The sequence below is a fragment of the Struthio camelus genome, chromosome 15 (assembly GCF_040807025.1).
Source record: "Struthio camelus isolate bStrCam1 chromosome 15, bStrCam1.hap1, whole genome shotgun sequence".
NCBI classification, from domain to species: Eukaryota; Metazoa; Chordata; class Aves; order Struthioniformes; family Struthionidae; genus Struthio; species Struthio camelus.
The window spans coordinates 14,402,919-14,423,575 of record NC_090956.1 but is presented as its reverse complement, the minus strand read 5'-3'; the positions used below and the strand labels follow the sequence as shown (position 1 = coordinate 14,423,575).

At 43.2% G+C, this 20,657-nt stretch overlaps 1 long non-coding RNA gene across 8 annotated transcripts in view; it reads left to right on the top strand.

Moving 5' to 3' along the window:
* LOC104149725 (uncharacterized) overlaps positions 1-20,525 on the top strand; it is a 43,438-nt gene extending 22,913 nt beyond the window's left edge. For 6 of the 8 annotated variants that reach the window (XR_011134729.1, XR_011134728.1, XR_011134727.1 and 3 more), the window contains one exon: positions 10,926-20,255. This is a non-coding gene — a long non-coding RNA (uncharacterized lncRNA). Of the gene's footprint in view, positions 1-3,596; positions 3,666-10,925; positions 20,256-20,470 lie in introns of those variants that run through there. The other 2 variants (XR_011134726.1, XR_011134730.1) reach the window with 2 other exon arrangements.
* The last annotated feature ends 132 nt before the right edge of the window (positions 20,526-20,657 follow it).

Here is a 20,657-nt window from a genome sequence, read left to right as displayed (position 1 = left end):
CTGCCCGGGAGCCTCGCTTCGCTCTGCTCGTAGCGGCTGGTTTTCTAGGCCTGCGGGCGGCAGCGGCGGCCCCCCGGCGCTCTGCCCTCCTGCGGGAGCCGCCGGCGCGAAACCCCGAGCTGCCGCTGTCTGGAGATGGAGCCCGTACATCCCCACGTCTCTTTATATACGTATATATATGCACACACACACACACACACACACACACACATATATATATGCACACCCCCCCCATATATATGTATGCACACACATACATGCATGTGCATATATACCGGGACTCACTGCTCTATTACTTTTAAGTAAGCAATTCCTTTTCTCCTGAAAACAATTCGCGTCCTCCTAGATCGTGTAATAAATTAATCTTCTTTGGCGCTGGGGCCGTCGGTTCCGCGGCGCCAGGCAGCAGTGAAACGTCCTGCCCCGCGGAGGGGACCGGACTGCGGCGCGGTGTCGGCTGGCGCCGAACTGAACCGCAGCAGCTGCCGCCCTCCTCGGTGCCCTCGCCGCGCACGCGTGTGCGCGCTGTGGGGCGCTGCCCGGGGCCGCGTGGGTCGATCCGCCTGCGGCCCGCATGGTTCGGTGCTGCCCACGTCCGCGTGGGTCGGCCCGCCTGCGGCCCGCATGGTTCGGTGCTGCCCACGTCCGCGTGGGTCGGCCCGCCTGCGGCCCGCATGGTTCGGTGCTGCCCACGTCCGCGTGGGTCGGCCTGCCCACGTCCGCGTGGGTCCATTTAAAGGTCTGGGGGAGGAGGACTGTTGTTTTTTGGCGGACTGAAAGCTCAAGCAGAGAAGAAAAAAGGCCGTCTTAGCTGTTTTCCTTGCCCCCCACCAAGTATTTTAAATAGATGGATAAAAGCAATATGCTGTGACTTGACAGACTGCTAGAATCAACAGCTGAGCTTTTAAATAATACAGAAATGACTAAGAGGCTCAATTATTCACTCTCCCGGAGCGCTGCTGGGGGCAGCAGTGCCGGATGGCAGAGCAGGCCTTTGGGTCTGGCTTTACGGGAAAGCTTGAGCAGAGTTTCTTTTCTCACTGTTGAGTTAATTAGGAATATAATCAACTGAAATAAGATAATGTTGACCTGCTTGGTCTGACTTCCCTCCCTGGTGTTCATCCTGCTACGAAGAGAGGCGGTTCCTGCTCCTGGAACGGCTTTGCGGGGCGCGGGAAGCGCCCGGACCGGCAGCAGCGCTGGCGTCCGCCGCCCCAGCGCGGGAAGAGAGCGGCTGCCGCCGCCGCGCGGGGCTGGCTTTGCGGCTCTCCTCCGGAGCCGACGGTGCTTGGTTTTGGCTAAGAATAACTGCATGTTTTGCTAAACTGATGAATCTAGTGCTGCTGCTATTGCACAGGAACTGTGGCAGCCAGGAGAAGACGGAAGTCCAAAAGAGAGGGTTCGTGACAAACCAAGTGGTTTTTGGTAGAATCAGCTTTCTGCTGGTTTAGCTTCCTGAACTCGGTCTTTCTAGGGCAAGACAAGTGGCAGTGCTGGCTCAGAGGACATGACAGGATGCCATGGTCAGTGGCAGTGAGGGAACAGCACCGTCCCTTTCGGTGACAGTCCACAGTTGTGCTGACTCTGCCATACTGCAAACGCGCATGCGGAGGTGAGTAATGAACCATGAGCCAAACCAGTCTTGTAGGGTAGGAGTGACAATGAAAACAGGTTAGTTTGCAAATAGCTTCAGCGCTCAGCACACAACCAAAAGAAGAAGCTGCCAAACCTGCCCGGAGCTCAGCTGGACAATAAAGCAGAAGGGAAAATCCTTATGTCCCCCCTCCTCACCCAAGTGTGTTGTGTGTCTTCTTGGGAGCATTGTTCGTGTGTCACATTTCGTACCTCTTTCACCGTGGAGGTAAGGCTGAGACTTGAGAAAAGCAGCTCGAGCACATGAGTTGTGCACAGCACCCTTCAGCAAAGCCACCAGCGCATGCGTGGGGACTGCATCCGGCCACCCCCAGGGACTGAGCAGCTCCCGGAGGGAGGAGCCCGGGGCACCTGCTCTGCTTGCCTCAGACCTGACAGCAATGCAAACCCTAGTTTGACCCATTTTGTAGATGTAAGCCTTGTGGGCCTGAGGTGGCAGCTCCTGCCCCAGGCTGGAGGGAGCGGCGGACGCGGACCCGCTCGGGGGCCTCGCCGAGCCCCGAGGCAGCGGCCGTTGCAGCTGGGCCCCCAGGCAGGATGCTGCTCAGCGCAGGATGGACCTCCTCTCTCCTTGCCCGCTGACCCGCTTTGTGCTCGTACTGCTGTCATTTCAGTGGCATTACGCCTTATTAAACCAGTCAAAACGTTAGGAGAGCCGGCTCGTAACGGTTTCATCTAGTGAAGCAGAATCAAATTCCTTGTTACATGTAGGAAACAGTCAAAATATTATCCTTTCTGCCTTCTGCACCCAGTGCCTTTCATCCTAGACAAGAAAGGGATCTTTCTTGTCTCCAGAGGATCATTTCTTCAGATGACACGCACTGCAGTGTGCTAATCTCAGTTCCTAACCTTTCCTACCTCAGCTTAGTGGTTAAATCCCAGCCTGGCTCCAGCTGTTACTGAAAATGCCTCTTTTTCAAGTTTAAAGGACGTGCTCGCTGTGTGGGGCAGCCCAGGTGGTGGCACTTTGTGCTTGATGAACCCAGGTGAGATGGGTTTACGTCCTGCATAGCTCCCCGCTGCCATGCGACACGGGTGCGTGGAGGGGACAGGCAGCTAAGAGCAGCTTCTGGGCTGCCCTGAACTGCATTTAATAGTCTGCGGTGGCTGGCAAGAGCTGAAACTCCCCTTGCTGCATTTTCCCAGCTACGTAAAACAGCGTGGGGAAGGAGACAAAGCAGGAAAGGAAATAGATGAAATAAAACATCCCTGGGGGTATTTTTTGCATTAAAAACCTACCAGAAGTTGTAGTGGTACGTAGAGACAAAGGGCTGAGCCTTCGAGGTGGTGCAAGGAAAACAGCCCAGGCACTTACGCTAATCCCTCTGTATGGCATCAACCTTGCATTCAATCACATCCCGCTCTCCTGATGTGTGCGGTGCTGTGTGTGCCGTGCTGGGAGCCTGAGCCTCCAAGGGTGGGGAGGTCCGAGGCCCTGTTTTTGGTTCAGATGTACGAGGTACACAAGTAACGTGGAGAGAAACCGCTGGGGGAAATGGAGCTCCTCTGTCCCAGCCTCGTCCACAGCACCCAGGTGCTGGCTGTGTCCTGCTGTGGGTTTGCTCCTTTGTGTCATCCTTAAGCTCCAACTTCAGGCGCCTCTGCTGTACGATGCTCTTTGCTTGAGCCACAATTTACTTACTGTTAGCTCAGCAGTGGACACTGGGGAGCTTATAGCTGGTAACAGCTAGCAGTGGAGAAAGAAATAGCTCTTTGGCCTGGTTTTCTCAACCCCTTCACTAGCGAGTAGACCCAGAGCAGGAAAGCTTTCTGCTCTGCTCAGATCCCACCATGTACAGCATGAAGAAACTGCTCCGCTTTGACTGCAGTTATTGAGTTTTGGCTGCTGCCCGGGGAGACTCCCTTTGAGGAGGACAGAGGCAGCTCGTTCACCAACCACATCTCATCCACAATTTCTGCTCTCCTCTCCTTTCTCCCTCTAGTACTGAGCCAGCACACGTCTCCCCACTAGGAGGTAGACTGAGACCTACAAATCGTTTCATGTGCTACAGGTGAGCATAAATCCCTCAGTTGGAAATAACGCCGGGTAATGGCTTACCTCAGTTTCACTTAATAAAATTATAAGTTTCTGTGGTTATTTAAGAAGGGAGCTGCTACTTCATTATCTGCTCCCTGCCCAGTGCCTTGCTGTAGCTGTCAGGGAATTCAGAAAGTTTCCATTAGATATATTGGCTGTTTTTCTATTCTCACAGAATTTCGGCTTTATCTGAAATGAAGCTAGAAAAAGATCTCTCTAGTTATCGGGTGGACTTGATTTCAAAAACCCCATCCCTAGGCTGAATTTCTGTGATGTTGTAGAGAGCGTTGCATGTTACATGTTGCAAGTGTGCTTCTGCTGAGCCTGTCCATGAGCTAGTGATAGTGGAGAGAAGTTTGGTAGTTCCTAAACAGCCTTCCCAGCTGTTCTTAGGTGGATTCAGTAGGGAAATGAGGTTTTTTGGAACTGTCAGACATATAATATATGGGAAAAAATAATTCTGCTTTTTAAATGGGAAATACCAAAGACTTTACTTTTAACTTTCAAGTAAGAAGCAACGGATTAAGAAAGGCTCTTGGATGTAACACTTAGTGTGTGTCAGGCCAAGTGGCAGAAACTAGAAACCTCGGCTAATTCTGGCCTGTTACCAGGAAAAGAGTTCGAAAGGAGTTTGGAAAATGCACTCATCTTTGTCATGGTTCAGCCAATCTGCAGGATTGCCACCGCAGCCTGGCTCTGGGGTTTTCAGCTAACGTGAGCTGAGGTTCCCAGGAGCAACTGTGCTGTGAAACGACAACAGCTGATGCACAGTGGCAGCTGTCTTCAGCATTACACTGAAAATCTGAGCTCGTTTCCCCTCGTAGTCGCACACAAATAGATACCTACTGAACGCCTGGGCTTACGAGAAGGGCTGCTCTCTGTGCATGGGGCTCTGTGGGATCTGAAGTTATAACTGCATAATTTTCAAAGAAGAGGTATTAACCTGATATTTTCTCGCTCAACCCTACAAAAAGAAATGGGTACTAGATCTTTTAGTACATTGGAGACTAGCGCTCAGGAAACCTGCTTCCCGCTCCTGAGTTGAGCTCAGTTCATGAGTCGGTCTGATTTTCTGTGTGACCTTATCCACGTTCTTAATTTTTAATCTTCTGAAAAGTAAAAGAGCACTCCTAATTGCTTGGCTGAATCATTTAATCTCAACGTGCTTGTTTTTTCGTGGTGAAGTAGAGATAGCAATATTTCATTTTATTCCATCATTAGGTAAAGAAGACTACTAGACTAGTGTAAGTTCTTGGAGCAGGATTTAGCTGTCACTATGTGTTTGTACAGCATCCAGCGCTGTGGTTCCTATCTCGGTACTCTATAATCCAGTAAAGGAATGATTTTTTCTTAGTTGAAACCCATATTGAATATTTTACATTTAGACATGTTATAAATAACTGAGAAAGCTAAGAGTTAAAGTGGGTATAAGGCAGTAAATTGACAGTACTGTAGTGTGTGGTATTTTTGCTTTTTCATGGACTAAGATGCATGCTTAATTTTCTCCCAGCACATACATCACTTGCTTGAAGTAGGGACCTTTTCTGAACTACAAATGCTGAACCTATTTTTTCCCGGAAGTAAATCAAGTCTAACGTTTTGATTTTGATTTGTTTTTATATTCATGCACACTAACAATCTGAGATCACTGTAAAATGGAGATACAGGACTGCTGAATTACTCATATCATGGAGAAGGTCTGCCACTTCTGCAGGTTATCCACAGCTACTACACACATGATGTTGGACTTGCGTGTGAAAGTATTTAAATATATTGCTTCTGATATCTTTCTTCAGCCTACCTCCCCCAAATCTGTAAATTCATCAGTAAAACTGGAAGAAAACACCGGCTGTGTTCTTGCTTTGGGAATATTTGCCTGTAGAAGCTCCCCACAGGTTTCCAGAGACAGTGAAGGATAGTCCTCACAGTGAAACACTTTCAGTGAAAATGATTTTGCAAATTCAGCAAGGTCACTGACTTCTTTAGCACAGCAAGGGGTAGTTCTTTTTGTGCTGAAAGTAATGAACTCTCTTTTTCCTAAGAGGAAGGGTGTTTTTTGCTATTCATTTTTCAGGCCCTTAAAATAAAATGAAAAGAAAAAGTAAGCTGGGAAAATGTTCCGTCCTTTGATTACCACATGAGTTGTTGTTAGGGCTATTTTGTGCTGAGGCTCTCGATTTCACCACATTCCTCTGCAGAAGGGATCCTCATGAATAGAAGTCAGTCATGCATATAGAAGTATCTTTCCCAAGTTCTATCTGGGAACTTCACAGCAAATAAGGACTGATTTTTGAAAGCCTAAAACATGCACAGCTGCAAACAAAAATCAAATAATAATTGACTGCGGTGTCATCTAAGGGGAGGTTACAGAGAAAAGAGCGGGGCTCTTTGCAGAGGTGCCCAGTGAGAGGGCAAGGGGCAACAAACACAGTTGGCAGCAAGGGAAGTTCTGCTTCAGTAGGAAAAACACTTTCACTGTGAGAGTGGTCAGAAGCTGGAGCAGCAGCGCAGAGACCTTGTGCACTCTCTGCCCTTGGACATACTCAGAATGCGACTGGACACGGCCCCAAGCAACCTGATCTAATGTTGAAGTTGGCCCCACTTTGAGCAGGGTTTGGAGCAGATTCACTGTTTTTGTTGGCTATCGTTTTATAGATCTGTTTTTTTCATGAAAATACATGGCTTCATGAGCAGTGATCTCTCTGAGCATTCATTATTCAGAAAAGTTTGTCCTCCAATTACACAAGATCATAAGAAGAAAAGTGACTAGTTTGTCAGAACTGCAGTGCTAAAATAAGCTGCAGCAAGCACATTTCTTTGGCATGGATCTGGTGTCTCTAATTAGAAAAGCTCTGGAGAGTTAATCTGGAAGTGAGACCTATTGCTTCCTTCCTGCACAACATGAGATGCCTGGAGCTGAGTATCTCAGAAAAAGGCCTGGAGGCTGGGATACAGATAATGGATCTCTCTTATTTTTTTGGGAAATATATTTGTGTGTTTCCCAGACGTCCGGTTTGGTGTGCTGCTGTCAAGTGGCTGAACTGCAGCAGGGCTGGGAACTGACTTAGAGGCATGAGTTCTCTTAGGTAATAAAAAAAGTGCTGAAAGACCTAATCTCTGGAAAGTAGGTACTGCAGAGCGTGGAGCACCATCCAGCTACGTGAAATAAATGCCCGTGGAAATTCTTATTAGGCACGAACGAATGCGTGCACTGACAAGAACCCAAGACTGGACTGGTATCTTGTTTGGGAACTCGTACCTCCACTGTTACAAATATAGCAGCAGTAGGAGGGGAAGAATTGTAATAATTAGCCTGAGCAAGCCTCTTTCAGACTGAGCGCTGCACCCACACTGCAGAAAGATAGCTTCAGCATGCCAGGAAACGTACTGAAATAGCAAGGTTATCTTCTACTCTCATGCTAATGCTATCCAGAGCAGGAGGAGCAACTAATCAGACAGCTACAGCAATCAGCTAGGTTTGCCTTGGTGCATTATCAGTTTAATTATCTTGCAGTTCTTTCCATGTTGTTACTGGCCACAGTCGCATTTATTCTGGGAGGCTTTTCTGTCTGAGGTGGGACAAGTGTCTTAATTTCAGACACTGCTAAGGGTTGGATGGTAGGACCGGCCTCCAAATTTCAGGAGAGTTTGTGAAACGTTGGTATGCTTTATCAGTATGCGGGCCATCGGGACAGATGGCTCAACATTTCCTAGAAAACTTAAGAAAAGAAAAAAAAAATTCTCTGCTGTAGGTTTTACCTGAGTAGCGTCTTATTTGCTTATGTATCAGAGCAGAAATGTGTTGTCATCTTAAAACAGCAGGCTAACTAGTAGTATTGTTTGGCTATTATTAGGTTGAAAGTTGTGGTTATATGCTGAATGGACCTATCTCTGAGCTGAAAATCATCTATATCACTAAGGGTTCTTTAGCCTAATAACAGGAACTATAGGCTAGAAGTAAAAAACAAAAAAACCAAACATCCTCCTCCCCAAAACAATCCTTCCCTCCCCACCAAAAAAAATTAAATTGAGAAATGGAGTGTTATTTTTATTATTTAAAATGAGGCAATTCACCTTCAAAGGATGAGAAGAGATGGAGAGGAGTATCTGCCTCTTGAAGTCTTCAGATCATGACTTGGTACCTCTCTGATGTTTGTATCAGGCCAGTAGATGAAATTTTGCTGCCTTTGATAGAGGCAAACAACCGGTAGGTGACATGAGTTCTATTAAACTTAGTTTCCTACATATTGCAGTAGCAACAATAGAATATACTTGCCCGCCTTATCCTTGTGCCTTACTCCTGTTTTTCTGTGGTTGCTACTGCAAATGAAAGATGGTTTAATTTCTGTCTCAGCAGTCCCTAGTTCCTCTTTTGAGACATCTACCACATATGACAATTTTGACGTAGATATTGATGTACTAGGATTGACTGATGATGACTGCCATTGGACAAAAATAATTTGCACTGATTAGTGACTTGAACCAAACTGGTTGATTTAAAAGCAAAAGCCTCATCTCCCTTGACCAGCATGCTTCGTTCTATCGCCTCCCAGCAAAACTTCTAAACCTCACTCCAGCTGAACAATTCATGAGCTGAAGACACGTTATTACTCTTTTATGGTGGACAGCTCGGGAAGGAGCAAGTACATGCATTGTCATCCCAGTGAATCTCAGTCTGGTTCCAAGAAAGCACAGGCTTTGCTGTGCTACCTCCTTTAGCACAACAGAGCTAGTGTTGGGGACTTCAAAACGCCTTTCTGAAGTGGTGGGCAGCTTTCTCCAGGTGCTCTACGACCATTCACCAGGTCGGCATTGGCTGATCCCTCAGTGATCAACCTCATGGTGATCTTTACCGTGTCCTTTTATTGATTAGCAAAATGAACTCCCTTTGCAAGTTTGACGGCACCATATTCAAAACTGGGACACGCGGTCTTGAGCTTCTGGGAACAAACCAGGCAACAGGCTGGATGCTGCCAGTACCTGCAGGTGGTTTGCGTACAGGAGAGGCTTCTGACAGTGGCCGCTCGGGCCATGGCTGTTCCACTTGTGGGTAGTGATGGTGCACACTGCTTGGCTATGGCCGGGAGCAATCACTGAGTCATTAGACAGCAAAAAGCCTCGCAGGACTCTCTCAGGCTTTAACCAGTTGAGAGCTTGCTCCCCGTGGCTACTCTTTCGCTCCTTCTAACCTGGAGATAGACGCTGCTAATTTCTCTCATTTTAATGCTGTAGTTACTCAAGTGTATCTACTTGTTAGTAACAGATTCTCGCATCTCAATTCTCTATATTTGCACTTTTCCTGTCTCAAGCTCTGCAGATAATAACAAAGCGATGCTGCAGGATAATTTTGTCTCTACTGTCAGACTACCTATTACTTTGAAAGCTACAAGAAATTCTTTGGTTATTGCAAGCAAACTCCTTGGAAATGTATAATTGATTATTCAAACCTCATGGTGTTGCTGCAGAGATTTGTGTGCCTCACGCTGACTTTGATTCCCAGATAGCCTGTCTCATGCTGGTCCCCTAATGCAGCTGACAGCATTAACTTGTGCAGTTAATCAAATGAAAGAAATTACTTCTCCTTATCCAAAGACCTGATGACTTTATCAGACTGGGAGGGTCTTGAACAGAAGGAGACAAAGAGAAGTAGCTGAGGTAGGAGACATCCACAAGGCTCAATATGCAGCAGAGTAGGAGTACTTTTAAAGGGTTCCAGGAATAGGAGTAGAAGAATATGTTGACTAATCTCTTGACAAAAACATCCATCTGGTTGGCACTTTACTGTTGCATTTTTCTGTATTAAGAAGCTAAAGATCAAGAATAAATCACATACATTTAATGATACAGAAAATTGTTAATTTAAAAGTGGAGAGAGAGCTCAGCTTGTTAGCAGGCTGTTTAGGAGTCTAATACAGCACACAGCACAATAATTCTGTAAAGGAAGCAGTTAGCAAAAATGGGAATAAAGTTCCATATTATCTGTGCATGCATGGATTTACGCATAATATTTCCATCAGTGATAATGAGGAATTAAAACGTAATGCATTCATGCATGAAAAGATGGGTCTTCTCAGGGTTAAGTACACGAAGGCAACGGATATTTTGCTAAATTAACTTAATTTCAGGAAGTGCATGTGAGGGAGCATACATCTTCCTCCTTTTCTTGCTGCCCCATTGAGACAACGATCTGTGCAAGAGCAGTTAGACTATTACATGATTCCTACTGAAATTATCCAGCAACATTTATAAGCATCCTTGCAGGATTTGCTATGAGTAGACTCTGGAGTGTTGCATAGCTTCCAGTGCAGTTGGCTTCAATTTGTATCCTTCCCGTCATCTATTTTCTTCCCTTTATGAAGCTATTCTCTCCAATGCGTGATCTTTTTGCGTTTTTGAAAGGAGGATGTCGACAGAGGAGGGAAGGAGAGCGTGCAGGTCCTCTTCCTAGAAACCGAGAAATGGTCCTTTAAGAAGACTTAAACCAATGCCAAGCAAAACTGTGCCTGGTTCATGGGAGACAGACCTCATTCTGATCTCTGCTGTGCTTTCTTGAACTTATAACAACCTTGCTACACTGAAATTATTCTTAAGGTTTCGCTAGTGATTGAGATAGAAATGTATCCCACTGGGAGGAAAAACACTACATAGGGGTTTGCTTACTGCACCGGGGTTGAAGTCTGACTGTTTTGTGAAGTTCCATTGGTTTTGTTCTCAGTATCATATACAAGCAAATAACCAAGTAAGAAATAGAAGGTATTTTCAACAGATGGTGGGGTTCTTTAGAGCGGTAAGTCCCCCAGGCAAGCTGATAAGCAGCAAATAGCTTTGCTTTTATGGGAGCTGCACCTCACAGGGTATAAAAACGTGCAAGTGTTTTACATGCATAGGTTCATATTTTACTTTAGATTTTGGTGAACAAGAATGTTAGCACTAAAAGTTAATGAATATTGTGTGGAATACAAGGCTTCCGGCTGAACATAGACTGAAATATTGATAAATGAGAGTTTTCTGGAAAATTGTGTAGTAGTTTTTCCAGCAGATGTTTACACATGCTCCTCTCTGTTTAGGCACGATCTTACTTAACTTGAAATCTGCTGATAAAACCATTGTTAACTGAAGTCTGAAATAACTTGCCGTTACAATTGCAAAAGATGCCACCGTTTTAGGAATAACATACTTAATTTTACTTAGTGTTATAACTTGTAAATTCTGACTTTCCTCTTTTTTCTTGTAGTTTTTAGCACAGCGTGTATTATGGCATTCCTTCCTGTGGCGACTGGCCAAGGCAACGAAATCCTGCTCTGACTAACCCTGATGCTCCTTTTCACCTCGCTGGAACCTGTGCGCTAGCTGCTGTCTCCTGCGCCTCCTTCCTCAGACCGTTCCTCCTGCACAACAGGAATCCTCTCAGTGCTGGAGCGGTTACTTAGTCTTCCCAGTGGCTGGGGCTTTTCAAACGCTGCTTTCGTCAACAGTTATGCTTACCTTTGAAAATGGTGAGATTGAAGCAATTGTACTGTTAATTTTTTTGGACTGCTCTCTTGCTCTTGGGTTGTTCTTCATTTATGTTTTGGACTATATACAGCATTCAAGGTGAGTGCCATTCTTCCCCTGAACGCAATGGCATTAAGAGACTATCTGTTGGCTATGGTCAGCTCCTTCAGCGTTCTCACTGTTGGGCTGTTCAAAGGTTCCTTTTGCTACTTTTGACTCTAATATCACTGATCGCAATTGCTTTGACCTTGGAGAACACAGAAGTAACTGGCTCCTGCGTAGCAACCGCTATCTGATTTGTTATTCCTCCTTTGCTGGTTAACCTTAGCTGAGAAGGTGCCCAGCTGTATGCCATGTTTGTATATGGCATGTCTCTCCATTTCAGCACGATCTCTGGATAACACTAGTCATCATTTTTGCTGTATTTGCTGTAATTACTGTCACAACATTGTATGTAGCACATCCTATTGAGTAAATGGTTACTAACATTATATAATTGATGCATAAAGAAAGTAAAGAAGTGATTATCAACGCCCAGGAAAATTCATAACTTATTACTAAAAACGGAAATGTGACATCTCACGACTTATTAACTGGTTCTTGGTCAGGCGCCCATCACACAGAATTTCAATGTGGTATATATTTATTTTAAGTCATAACCTATTTTTGCCCTTAGGAGGATTTTGCAAACAGAACTCTATGTTGCACTATACCTGTTGTGTAAACATTAGTAGTAGCATAAAACATGTTCTAACCAACTGCTTAGGAAGAAGGGTGAAAGCCAGCCAATTCTACTATATTTCTATATATTTAATAAATTGCAAAATACTTTGCAGTAGGAAGTGAATATGATGAATGTGTCTGCGGTGCGATGATGTGTATCTGTGTCCTGGATGCTCTTTAGCGTACGTCTGCAGTCATTGGCAATATTTGCTCTCGATGCTAAGATGTTTGCATTGCATGACAACTTTCCCTGGTGTCTAGCTCTTCCCTGGATAAAGTGGGACGCATTCAGGTCACAGCTGTTGTACCTGTGTGTGTACTTACAGAAACTCGCTTACCTACCTTACGGAAGTGTGAGGATAAATAAGCTTATTAAGTCCTTTACAATGCTTAGATTTATTAATAGTAACTATGAACCCCACTGTGATCTCACTGTAAATAAGAGCTCACTGTGATATTGATGTGTGTAACTCTCCTCAGTACACATTATTTTTCATAATAAACCCTGGTTAATGAGACATTAACGTAGTGCACCATCAAGGCTATATTTGCATAGGATGCACATCACAGTTTCCTGTGCTTTTGTGGTGCTCTATATTCATTTGTTTATTGAAAGTAATCAAATTTTATCACTTACGCATTTATTTTTTTAAAGTCTTGAGAAAGAATTTCCCATGACATCATGCATTTGCCATTATTGAGGAAAACTGGCACAGCTCACTTTGATGAATTAATCCTTTTCTGACACGTTTTCGCAGTATCGTGGCAAAATCTGTCAGGGTGCAGCAAGGCCTGGGGGCAACAGGGGCTCCCCTTGGCAGCAGGGCCAGACCTGGCCTTGCCGCTGGGGCCCGTCCCACTCCCCCACGCAGGAGCCTCAGGAGCTGGAGGTAAAGGATGTGACTTCTCCTAGGTATGGAAGTTACCAAACAAGTCGCTGGCCTGTTTCACAGATATTGGAGCAAACAGTGGAAATAGTGCGACAGATAGCGTCAGGAGATCTGAATGACTGAAAATAAGTGGCGCATGGATCTTTCTGCAAATGTTTGATCATGAAATATTCACATTTGTGCTGGGGAGCTCAGACTCATGGAAGTGTTAAGTCAGCATGTGCTCTTCCATTCTGGGGGTTTTTCAAAGATCCCTTAAATAAATAAAATCTAAGCCCCTTTAATTACTACAGGACTGACCATTTACCTCAAAAAAAACCCCAGACTCTCTGAGTATAAAAGGTGACAACTGAGCTGCCATTAACGTTCAGACTTTTCATGGCCTAAGTGGCTCTCCAGGGTATCTAGAAACTTTTGTAGAGCTAATACTAAGATTTTTTTATTGCTGTAAGCGATACGACTTAGCTAGCTCAAAATTCAAGAGTTACGCTACCATTTTCCTTTTCATTTGCGAAGCTTCATTTGTGAAGCTTCCCACTGAAATCAGTAAGACAACTGGTGAAATTGTATTTGTTGGGTACTTGTGTGGTCCCAGAGGTTGTTTCAGAATGAAAATCTTGCAGAGGAAGATTTCCTAGTGGCTGTTTTTTAATCTTGAAACCTCTTCATCTAAATCACTGCCACTTATTTTCTGGCTGTACTGCAGTTTCTCCTTGTGCTGAGCGTCTAGGCCGATTCCATTTACTCGCCCTGGCATATGTGAGTTCAGAATGGAGAAATCTCGCTCCCAATGCACATGCCCTGGCAATGTGCCCGCTCACCCTGCAAGGGGCAGTCTGCTCTGGGCAGATACCCCTTGTCTTGCTGAACACCTGCAGCTCTGCATGCACATCTCAGGACACGATTCAAGCTGCATGATTTTCTAAAGAGAAAGGGGCATTACAAAGGCTCCTTTACAGCAGTGTGCTTATATGATCCAAGCACTGCCTAAATGCTCCTACAAGGGATGTTAAGAAAGTCTAGAGTTAAAAATGCAGTACAGGTATTAGATTTTAGACTAATTAACTGTTCCTCAAACGTCTAAGGTGAGATTCTACACTTAATTTGGATTTAATAAGATATCGATAGCTGACCTATCCCGACACCTCTCAAAGTTCACTCGTACATTATTAAAGTGAAGAATATGTTGATCCTCCTTTGGTAGGAGTAATAATTTTTTTTCTAAGTGGGCTTTGGGGGGTGAATAAACGATGGTTGTCTGTTGATGGCTGGTAACTAGTTGCAATTTGTTTATGCTAATATCAAGTTAAACCCGATGGCCCCGGTTGTCAGTATCGACAGTATGAAATTATGAAATATATTTGCTTGGGAGTGCTGTTACTGGATCTGTCCTCTAGTGCTTCCTCAGAACAGCCTTATCAGTGTTTGAGCACATCTGGGGAAAGCTTTCTGTATTTTTATTGAATGTGTTAAGTACCTCAAGCTTCTCCCAGGGCAGGCAGTGATACTAGTGAGTGAGTTACTCCTGCTATCACTTATTTCTCGTTTTGAGGACAATGTCTTACAAAATTTGCTAGATCCTGGTCTCCCAGGAACAAATCAATACCTCCACTTGCTTTTCCCACTTTCACATATTGTGTTGTTTCTATACTTTTTGTAAGAAGCACAGTCATAGTACTTGCCTATCTTCCTACTAAAGATTTGCAGTAGTAAAACATGGCTGTATCCCAGAAAACTTACTGTGGATTAAAAAGCAACACGAAGCATGGCCACACTTCCTGTCCTCTGAACTGGAAGGAGAGCTGATGTATGCTATAAGGGCTGATCCAACAACAGATAAACTGAAGTTTTTATCTAAGCTCAGATGCAGTTTTTCTTTAATATTTGATAAGGACTGGTGTCTGTTGATCCTCAGACATATGCTGAGACACCAGAGAGTTCAGGGGCTCTTTTCTAAAGAGATTATGCTCCCACAGTAATAAAGGAGGGGAATTTAAAAGTTTTAAATGGAATCTGCAAGAGTAAATAGTAGCACAAAACAAGTAAGAGTTGTGAAGTTCATTTATTATACTAGGCAATTATGTAATGTATTACTATGGCAGTAACAAGGGAATAGGAAATAAATGTGACACAATACATGTTTAAATATGAAACTAAGATTTTAGTTCAGTGAACACTGCCTGATGGTCAACTTTCTAGGGAGCACAGTCCTCCCCAGTTTATGGGAATTCAGGGATAATTTGGGGGAATTTTCAAAGAAGGTTTTTGGCATCTAGATAATTGGTTATTATTAATATTAATCTGATCTATTTAGGATATATAAACATACTATAATTATAAGTTATCCTATACAAGTTCACAACTACACCTGCTGGCCATTTTGTGACTAAGTGGGCTTTCTGTCCTCTGTCCGGGAAAAGCCTCAGATAATTTTTTTCTTCTGAATCTTCTCTCTGCCAGTGTTTCCCATCCATCTTATCATCTCTTAACGTCACTAAAGTGAAGCTCAGTACAGGCTTCCACAGCGGTTACTCATACTTGGAAAGCTTTTATTTATGTCATTGTCATGTTAATTATACTATCGTTATATCGGTAAAGATTATTTTATAGTATTTCTCTTATTACATAATATACTCAGGTTCTCTAAGACAAATATGATTAAATAAATCCACATGTTAAGCAATTTGTCTTCTGTAGATTGCCTGTAACAAGCATGCGACAAACTGCTAAACCAGCAGGAGTCATATGCAAAATCTAATTTAAGGAAAGAAGAGATGAAGGAAGAGCATTTGAAATACAACTGCAAGCACAGAGGAGGGGACGTCAGTTCCTTGTCAGACTTTCTTTTTAATCTGTTCTGTGAACAAAGCAATGGGTGTTCATTCTGTCTGACTTTGAGATTAGCCCTTTACAGAAGGATGATTTTTAAAAGTAGTCTTCCTCCTCCTGTGCCTGTCATTCCAGGCAAATCACTCCTGCCCTTGAATTCCATTTCTGGCTTCCTGTTATTGCAGATCTGCTGAGTGGTAGTAGCCTTCTGGATTAGGAGTAAAAATAGAGTCCTGATGTAACTTGCTTTGCTTAAATATATCCGTATTCCAGATACAGTACAGAAATAGCCATACAGCATACAAACAGTTTTAGCCAAAACACCAGGCTGAGGGACCCTATCAACTCCAATAACTGAATCTCCTGTGTTGAAATTTGATTTGCTTGAGAGTGTTTGCATGGGCATTGGTGTAGCAAAAGGCACTGGGATGAGCAAGTCTTAGGACCTATTATTATAAGTAATAAGTTTTTCCAGGAGCAATGGTATCAATGAGGCCTGTTTCTTCTGGGTTTATTTATTTTTTCTTACATCCTGGCAATATTCCTTAGTTACCTACTGACATTTCTTTGACTGCTCGATCCAGTATGTCCAAGTCCTCTCTATTTCCTCTCATAATCTTCCACATCTCTCCCACAGCCTTGTGCCCCAGCAGAGGGGCCCTTCATATCGACTCTCCACCTATTTTGGCTTACCAGCTGGGCAAAAGACATCACATGCTGTGGTTATTTAGAGATACATAAGTATGGATGGATCCTAGAGTAGGCTTGTGCTGATTGTCCAGCTGCACTCTGCAAACCAAAGTGAATAGATGTTGCATTGTTTCTGCCTTTCAAAGTTGACTTTAACATCTCTGAAACCACTATTTATTCATTAAATTAAGTTGAAATTAGCCAGCAGACCCAAAAGTTATCAGAGTGGACAAACAGGCAGGCAGGCAGCCCAAGTACATTGACTTCACTGTCTTGGGAAATGAGGCTAAAAATAATAGCATATTTATTTCTGGAAGATTGAAAGTAGGTTTGATCTACCAGTCTCTTTAGCTAATGAGGGTAATGGAAATGAGATTACATTGGCTGATTTTTTAGTCCTGGTGATTGTTAGTTGTTGGAGTTTTCTTCGGAGTAATTAAAAAAGATTTTTTGTCCTGCTTTATTTGACCACAGTAGATTTTACTTAACTATCTCAAGACTTTTTTTAAAATCCTTCTGAATAGAAGGAAACGCTAGTTTTCTCTATGAAGTTGTTGATTTGCAGTGTAAGATCATGAAGCTAATCTTATAAAGACTTTGTGGAGACTTTCTGCTGTCCGTGTCTCTATGCGTGTACAAATTCTACTTACACCTTGGCTGTTTACTTGCATTTTGGTTCTGTCTTCCTCTGTTCTTTTCCATTACAGATTTGGTGTCCTCAGCAGAATTGATCATGGTTAGTTTTAAGCACACCAATGTAGAATGAAAACTGGACTTGTTTAACTACAAACTTTGTCTCCCTAAGAGGCAGCTGTGTGCAGAGCCCTGGAAGGGTATTTTCTTAAAAAAGGAGGCAGATGTAGCTGTGGTGTTTTTAGATAGTTGTCCAGTTTCTTGTTCCAACTGTTATGGAGAAGTGCAAGTTGAGCCAGGAAGCTGTGATGAATTACTGCTTTACAACTGCCTATTCTGAGTCCTACAGTCCATCTGCATGCCCAGATTTTTCTGCAGATTGGTACCCTTCTTTTATATTTGTGGTAAGTTAAGTTAGGTGGCACACCGGGAGTCATTTAGTCAAAGGACTCCTGAGAATCAGTGCCTTTGCTATAAGGAACTTTTCAGTCAATTTTTCAATTTCCTGAAATTAATTTTGTATCATAGGATCAGATTGTGTCCTTGCTTCTCCCTCCACTGATGCTGAGTACTCATTATCAAATACACTGATACGGAATGTCATGACTAGTTTCCAGATTCCACCATCCTAAGGGAAAGGGATCTTTGAAATATTCTGAAAGGTTAGAGCACCGCAGAGCTGCTGCTCTGTGGTCAGCCAGAGTGTGGTATAACACCCTATTTTGAATGTAACTCTGTATTAAGGATGTGTGCAACAGGTGAAGAGAAATCACGTATCTGAGGACAACGAAAATTCAGCCTACTGAACTTAAAGATACTGAGTGATCTTGTTACATCCATGTTATCAGACAGGACTCAAGAGAAGCTGGAGGTAGACACGTTTCATGTGCCCCCAATTAAATACAATAAACCAAATGTTTTTAGTATAGGTGGGGAAGCATAATGTCCTGAAAGGTAGATCATCTTAGGCATTGTCTCATTTGTTCCTCCTTTGATTGTTCTCTGCTGTTTTCTGGACCTTTGGGTAGTGACTCTAATACAGGAGAATAAAGAAATAAGTCAAGGCTGACAATAAAGAAATAAGTCAAGGCCGACAAGAGCAGGATGATGGCTATTAAAAATAGGACTTGTTGCCATTTTGTATTCTTATCAATATGTTACAAATGTCAGAAGGTCACATTTGTTTTTCCTACCATTTTTCTCTTCTGGTTAATGCCTTCATCAGAGGAATAAATTAATTCTGTTGGTGTGGGTTTTCGTCCTTGCAGTGACAGGAAAAGAAAGAGTAAGACAACTTGACTTTTTCACAGTGCCTGTGGCTCTCTTAGGACAGCAGATCTGCATTCATACCATGAGGTTTGCCACGTGAATTATGGGGCTGAGGCTGTGTTCTGCCGAGCGTGGTAGTAAGTTTGTTATGTTCTTATTATGAGGCAGTTGACCTTTCTAAGGATAGAAACGTAAGTTGCCCACAGCAGTGGGGGAGTGGATGCAGGGGACACAACTTTCCGTCATTCCCTTTATAGAACAGAGGTATCTCGTGTTCGAGTTGGCTGAGCTCCTTGCAGCTGATCTACTGTAGTCTTGTCAATAGGTATCAGTGTAACAATAAAGAAAAGCAGCATATTCAACAGCTCGTAAAGATAGCTTTGACAAAAAACAAAACCAAACAAATCCCCTTCCCATAAAATTCTGCCACACTGTGAAGTGGCGTAAGCAGAAAACAGGAAGAAAGAGAAGAACGGAATTTTGCCTGGTCAGATCAGTCAATTGAATTATTTAAGCTCCTCTTGTCAGTCTGCTCAGCTGTCCCAAAACCTGATCCCTGAAGTTCGTCACACATAAGCCCCGCAGAGTGCCTGTCAGAGGTCTTTTGCAGGCCTCATGGGAATCCTGCAGTGAAATCAAGTTGGCCAGAGAAGTTTCAGTGAAAGCCAACGCTGTGCTTGGCATTGGGAAGTACCCACTGTGCCCACAGGGCTTGTATGGTGAGGGGGTGCGCTCAGTGCAATGTCCACGTCATTGTCGGCAATTCTCCCAGCTGGCTCTGCTGGGGCAGCACTGCATCCCTCCACGTTCATTTAGCAGGAGCACCTGGGAGAAAGTGTGGTGGGGTGGGACCAGAGGGCAAAACCTTTCATTGAGAGTGGGGGTGCGATCTATCACTTCCCCTCTCCACACCTAAGTTCATTCAGCTGCAAAATTGAAATAGCAGAAAGATTAACGTTTGGACTAAAATGCTCTCTGAGTGAAAGGTGGGCTTTTTACAGTTTGTAGTAAATATTACGTGTTCCAAAAGCTTTGTAATTAACCTCTTTGTAAAGATTATATCAACTTCTACGGTCTTCTTGCAGAACATCTGTGAAATACTTCTGTTCTATCTTGAATTAACTAACATTGACTATCCTTTAATAAATCCTATAGGGACTTTTCTAGGGCTAACAACAGGAATTCCCAGCTCCAAGAAAGTGTCTGCAGATATCATTTCCATATCAGCTTAGCGATGAACTTAAAACAATTCCTCAAGAAAGGATCTATCACCTGCTTCTGAAATGGGGAGAACAGTTTAAAATTTTTTTTTTGCTGTATGAAAGAAAAAACAGGCAGAATTCCAAAAGGGGGGAAAGAAAATACCTTTCCTGACTTCACAAGCTGATAGGGAGTTTTTTTTTTTTTTTTGAGCAATCGAATCCTCTCTGATCCCATACCATCCCTCGAACTACTACAGCTGGAATGGGGGTTGATGTAAATGAGCGCTGTCGAGGTAAGTGATAGAGAATCCAGGAAATGAAGAAATGACAGAAATTTGACCTGCCAGCAGAAAGTTTTACAGGAAAACATATTCTCAAGGATATTTACACTTTACCATAGAAATAAACAACATGTTCCAAAGGTAGTCTAGCAAACAGGTCTATAGCAAGGAAGATCAAACTGGCAATTACTCTGCAGGCCATTGGGCTGTCAAGATTAGTAGATATTCCTGGAGAAAACTGAAACATAGAAATAGCAGAAGGAACAGGAGAAATGTTAACAGAGAGAAAACTAAGGTTTACTGATGTCTCCATGTTTTTTTCAGTACTTTTTAAAGAAGGGATTGCATTGCCATCCACGGTGTATCTAAGGGGTATGTGGCTGGAGGCAGTGAATCTACCAGTACCTAAATAACTGGCAAATGCAGGTAAGCATGATGGCCTTGCTGTCTTCCAGTCTTCAGAGACTGTGGGGTGATGGCTGGGTAATGATATTGATGGGGGGATGAGCTCAAAAATGTGAACCTATTTTTGCACCATATGGAAATTGTTTGAAATTTCAGGGTTTGGAAACTTCCTTTTTTGTTTTAAGTTAAAAGTTGATTATATTTCAGTAATCTTTTTTGCCAAATTTTTCACATTTTTTTGAAAAGCACATGCCTTTTTACAAAATAGGAATATTGAAAACTGCATATGAGACACAGGAAGTCTTAATTTTAATAAAATTGTTTTTATTGAAAAGAAACCGTTGTTTTAAATCTTTTGACCAGGTTTATCTACAAAATCAGCGAGGGAGTTATCATCCACTACTATTTCCTAAACCAGGTAAAGATATTAGTGACCTCTATTCTTGTTTAAATTGTATTTGTACCACAAGACAACTCTAAAATTCTAGCCACTAGTTTAAACAAAATACTCCTAATTTCTTATGTATGCTATCTTTGTGACAGTACTGAC